The following is a 6,086-nucleotide window of genomic DNA, read 5'->3' on the forward strand; positions in this document are numbered from 1 at the left end:
CACAAGAGCCCACTCCCGTGACCCAGCCTCTCCAGACACTTGCCCGGTTTCAGGCTCCTGGCCACCCTGAGTGCTGTGGCCCTCGCATGCACGGTACACACCTCGTCTGTGGGTCGTAGGAAGCTCGGGCTTCCAGGCCTTTGGAGTTGGGGCCCTTAGTTCAGCTCCTGTGCTTCTTCTTGGTCCTAGTGGCCAATAGAGTTCTCCCCCACAACCTTGGGTGTCTTTCCAGGCCTTGCCCAGCCTGGCAGCTCCTCCTTCCTGCAGCCTAGTTGAACCTCCTCCTCCAGTGACCTGAACTTGGGGTGAAGGGGGGTCTGTTTTCCTCTACATCCTTTCCCCGTGATGTGGCAAAACTCTGCTTGCTACTTCACTCAGGCTGCCTCTTCTTTTTGATATTAAGGGCATAGTTTTTGGATTTCTTAACCTAAAAAATGATAGCATCTTTGCTATTATCATCAGACCTCATCTTGAGACAATATCTTTCACTAATTAGGGGAAGTTATATACAACAGCAGAANAAGATACCCTCCTGACCCCACGCCAGCAAGGTAGCCCAGGTTTCTCCAGCTCTGCTTACAATGGGAATGGGCTCATTTGTGTGGGTTAGGGCTTGGAATTGGGCAGATTGCTTGTATCCACAAGAGCCCACTCCTGTAACCCAGCCTCTCCAGACACTTGCCCGGTTTCAGGCTCCTGGCCACCCTGAGCGCTGTGGCCCTCGCATGCACAGTACACACCTCGTCTGTGGGTCGTAGGAAGCTCGGGCTTCCAGGCCTGTGGAGTTGGGGCCCTTAGTTCAGCTCCTGTGCTTCTTCTTGGTCCTAGTGGCCAATAGAGTTCAGCAATGTCCCTTGTAGGTTCTGTGCTGCTCCTGGCTGGACCCTCTGGTGCCATCTCTTTGTTTCTCCCCCACAACCTTGGGTGTCTTTCCAGGCCTTGCCCAGCCTGGCAGCTCCTCCTTCCTGCAGCCTAGTTGAACCTCCTCCTCCAGTGACCTGAACTTGGGGTGAAGGGGGGTCTGTTTTCCTCTACATCCTTTCCCCGTGATGTGGCAAAACTCTGCTTGCTACTTCACTCAGGCTGCCTCTTCTTTTTGATATTAAGGGCATAGTTTTTGGATTTCTTAACCTAAAAAATGATAGCATCTTTGCTATTATCATCAGACCTCATCTTGAGACAATATCTTTCACTAATTAGGGGAAGTTATATACAACAGCAGAAAAGCAAAGGCTACATATTAACATTTTTCACTATTATCACTCCACAAAGGTAGAAGTGGAAGAGACACCAAAGCTACTTGTTGACGGATCCGACCCGTTTATGAGAACTTTCGAGGTTCTGTTAGATGCTGATGAGCTCATTCTGCAGTCAATTAATCCTTAGAAATATTATTTCTCACAACACGTATCTTTCAAGTAAAATCGTGAATATCTGCAGGAGCCTACGAAGCCACAAAGGGTGTTTAATGGGGCCTGATGCAGTATCGGTGGAGTTTGGAGGGTGAGGACCTTATTCCTACATCAGTCTGTACGAGCACTCTGACAGTAATCCGAGCCTTTGGAATGTACAACGAACTGAAGATAAAGTTGGGGAAAAACAAAACAACACCAATAATATTCTCCACCTGCCAAAACCAAACCAAACCAGCAAACGAGACAAATGAGGTTTGGGAGAGAAAGGTGTCATCTTCACCACTCTCCACCAGAGGGCACAATCTTTTTTTTTTTTTAATTCTTGTTCAAGTACAGTTTTCTGTCTTATATTCCCAGCCCTGCCCCGCCCCCAGTGCTCCCCACCTCCCTCCCATTTTTGCCCCCCACCTTAGTTATTGTCCATATGTCCTTTATACTTGTTCATGTGAGTCCTTCACCTTTTCCCCTGTGATTCTCTCCCCTCTGGTCCCTGTCAGCCTATTCCGTATTTCAGTGTCTTTGGTCATATTTTGCTTGCTTGTTTGTTTTGTTGTTTAGATTCCTGTTAACAGTGATATCATATGGTATTTGTCTTTCACCGCCTGGCTTATTTCACTCAGCATAATGCTTTCCAGTTCCATCCATGATGTTGCAAAGGGTAGGAGCTCCTTCTTCCTTTCTGCAGCATAGAATTGAAAAGAACCTATGCACCCCGATGTTCATAGCAGCACAATTTATGATAGCCAAGAGTTGGAAGCAACCTAGATGCCCATCGGTAAATGACTGGATCAAAAAACTATGGTACCTTTACACTATGAAATTCTACACTACAGAGGGCACAATCTTTATGGGAGCCCGAAAAGGGCACTTGCTCTCCCTTTAGCATTCAACTATCAATGTAATAGGAATGCAGGAGGGATGAAGTGGAGGGAAGAAAAATATAGAAGCAAGTGTTATCCAGGCATCTGTAAATATAAGGAAGGTCTGTTTGTTTCCTGTTCAACTTAGATGTGTGGACGTGAAGAAGCATAGCATTTAATCAGTAGATACAGATTCTATTTATAGATCTGTAAACATGGATACATATGTTAGATGTGTAGACATACATAGATATATAGATATGTATGTATCTCAAAAAACACAAGTGTCAAAATGTGAGCTAAAATGAGTACTTTTTAGCCACCTTACGAAAATCACCAAAATGTTCTTTTTTAGCTTGTCACATAATAAGCATGTAATAAATAGTTGGTGAATGAGTAAAGAAAGAATCCAGGACAGTAGCATAGATGACGTATTGGTTTAATGCTGACGTGCGTTTTGGAGGATAAACGGGAGCTTTTCAGAGGGGCTCAGCCAGGCATTCTGAGGTCTTGTAAAACTCCTGTACTCGGACACCTAGCTTGGCATCGCAGCTGCAGGGATGGGTCTTCGCAGCTCAGTGCTGTCAGGGAAAATGCTGAGTTTCTGACCCCTAGGAAGGGCGGCCAAGGAAGAGCCACACAGAATTGTTTTACAGAAAGTTTGATAATTTGCTTTCCTATTTGGAGGCAGAAGGTTACTAATGGCCTCTTACTAATTGAGGGGAAACCTTGGGCCAACACAGAACATGCTTGCAACTGCTTGTATTGTAATCAATCATCAATATATTAATATTACGGTACACATTTAACAAACTACTTACTAAGCTTCTAACTTGACATGTAGAATTATTTATAAATGCAGCCATTTTATTTAAAGTTGCTTTTACTTGTTCATTATTTTTCAATAGAATCATACATTTGATGAATCAAATTTTCTGAACTAGATACCATTTCCATATTTTAGAAATTAAACTTCCTTAGACATTTCATACTATAATTTTAAAATGTGGTTCTTTTAAATATTTTAAATACCCAACAAGGCGTATTTACCAACCTAACAAACAAAATCCTTATAAGGACTTAAAATGTTTTTTGAATTAGGCCTGAGTTCGAATCTCAGCTTGGACGCGTACCATCTGTGTTTCGGACAGAGCCAGCTTCCAACGATTCCCCAAAACTCTGGGCTTCTCCTTTACCCCCTGCACCGTCACCCGGAGAGGGTAGCAGATCCCTTTGTCACACAGTAAGGAGAAGATTCACAATAAATACTTGGAAAAACATTGCAACATTCTCCCTAGAAGGCAAAATGCTTTTTAAAATGTTTATTTTACTTTATTTATTTTTAGAGAGAGGGGAAAGGAGGGAGAAAGAGAGGGAGAGAAACACTGATGTGTGAGAGATACATCAATCAGTTGCCTCTCTCACTCCCCCAACTAGGGACCTGGCTCGCAATCCAGGCCCTGGTTGTAGGAATCACACTGGCCACCTTTTGGTTCACATGCCGGCACTCAATCTGCTGAGCTACACCAGCCAGGGCAGCTTTTTAAATTTTTTTTAAACTCAGGACTGAAAAATAGGGTGAAGAACCCAATAGTCTACCATGATGGCTCATTATTTAAAGGCCCCTATTCATATTACTTCATTCACTCAACAAATATTTATTGAGCACTTCCATGGGACAGAAACTGCTCTAGAAGAGTGGGATGCATCATTGAAAATCAGCCAAAAATTCCTGCTGCCCATGGAAATTCTATTCTCAAGGAGTCTTAGTGGGCTCCCTACATGTGTCTTTTCCCAAGGGACCCTGTGGTCCATAGCCGTGACAAAGAATTCATGGGTTGGGTCAAGCTGATACTTATACTGCCATGACTGCTGTTACGATGTCGACATGTACTTAGGTGGTTAGCACCTCCTCCCGTTGAAATCATGCTCAATTTCAACTACAGCATCTTCTTTCAGCCTTTGTGGCTGTCTCCACAGTGCCACTACTGCCGGCACCACCACCACTGAGCATTTGTTGTCCTAGGCACCACTATGCATAATCTCTTTTTGCCCATGAGCTACTGAGGCACCCACCCCTTGGGGACATGTGGGCATCGTCTGATGGCTGAGTTTAGGACAAGTGTGTCCTTGTTGCCAGGGCAAGGGAGGAACCGTCTGGTCCCCTCTGGCACCCATAGTTCCTCCAAACCCACACAGTGATTTCTGACCCCCAACAGACCACCAGAGACCTCCAAGACAATATAAAACAACACTCAACCCTATTAAATGCACTTGCTGTTGACCCAGTCAATATCCAGGATCCTCTTTGGGCTCTTTTGCATATACCCTAAGTCATAGAAAAATAGCTCATTGTGAGGGAGTCCAAGGAGGTTATTTTTAAGCCCATTAAGATTCATTTTTCATGTGAAAAAGAGGTTTGATTTACTGGCATATCTGAAATAACATGGGCTCTTGAACCAAATGGCAGAGACAAATGGTAGTGTGGCACTTACTGTCTTTCAATGGGAAGGTGATGATAATCTGTTTTGCAGGGCTGAGAATTGAATGAGGACAAAGTATAAGGACTGTCCAGAAAAAGTAACCAACCTTTGTTAATATAACAAGAATGATTTGTGGGACATCCTTGTAACCTGGCAGCCAAAGAGAGTGGACTGGAATGCACGTGTATGAACAGTGACGACGTCATTGTACTAGTCAGTGGGGGTGATAGACACCATTGAGTGAGCATGTGTACTGTGTGCCCATCACATTCAAAGTGCCTGAGTGAGTAGACCAATGAATCTGCATCACATTTTGTGTTAAGCTTGAACATTCCTCCGCAGAAGCTATTCAGACGATTCAGAAGGCTGCAGCTATAGGCACCTGGTGATTGGCAGCTTCATTGCGACAAGGCATCCACTCGTGCATCACATCTTGGGCAGAGATTTTTGGCAAAACCTCAAATCACCCAAGTGACTCGACCCCACTATAGCCCAGATTTGATGCCCTGTGACTCCTGGCTTTTTCTGAAACTGAAGTCATCTTTGAAAGGAAAGAGATTTCAGACCACCGATGACATTCACGAAAATAGGACAGGGCAGCTGATGGTGACTGGCAGAACCATGTGAGGTCCCAGGGTGCCTACTTTGAAGGGAACTGAGGCATCGTTGTCCTATGTTTCTTGCATCTTGTACCTTCTTTGATAAATTTCTTTTTTATATTATGCGCCTGAATACTTTCTGGACAGACCTCGTATAGACCCCTAATCTAACTTCTCCATAGAAGGTATCTAGCTCATGTTTATTGTCTCATTTTTCACAGCTGATGGAAACTGAAGTAACCCATGGCCAACCAGGGGAAACTATCTGGGAAGGAGGAGGAGGGGTGGAAAACAAATGGATATTAGGTTGAATGTTCCAGCTTATCTGCCAGACAAGTCAAGTTACTACATATTCACTGAGTACCTGTTAAATTTCAAGGAGGATATTACAACCAAGAGACACATTAGAAATAGATGACTAGATCCCAGATCTCCCAAAGCACAAAGTCAGATTAAAGAGACAGACCTTAAACTCGGGACATGAACTGTAATTGGACAACAATGACGAAGAACCTGTCAATGTGCACAAAATAGTGCGGACTTAAAGGGCTACGTGTAGGAAGGGTCTGATACCTTCAAGGGGATCCTAGAGATCGGGTCACAAAAAGACTGATAGAATCTGGAACCTTTAAGAACAGACATCACTGTGCGTTCTCAGAGAGTGGGGTTCTGTGGACGGGGACCCACTCTGCCCCTAATCGGTCACAGCGGCAAGGAGAGCATGGCAAC

Source organism: Sturnira hondurensis, unplaced genomic scaffold (assembly GCF_014824575.4).
Source record: "Sturnira hondurensis isolate 20B ecotype Veracruz unplaced genomic scaffold, ASM1482457v3 Scaffold0022215, whole genome shotgun sequence".
In the NCBI taxonomy this organism is placed as follows: domain Eukaryota; kingdom Metazoa; phylum Chordata; class Mammalia; order Chiroptera; family Phyllostomidae; genus Sturnira; species Sturnira hondurensis.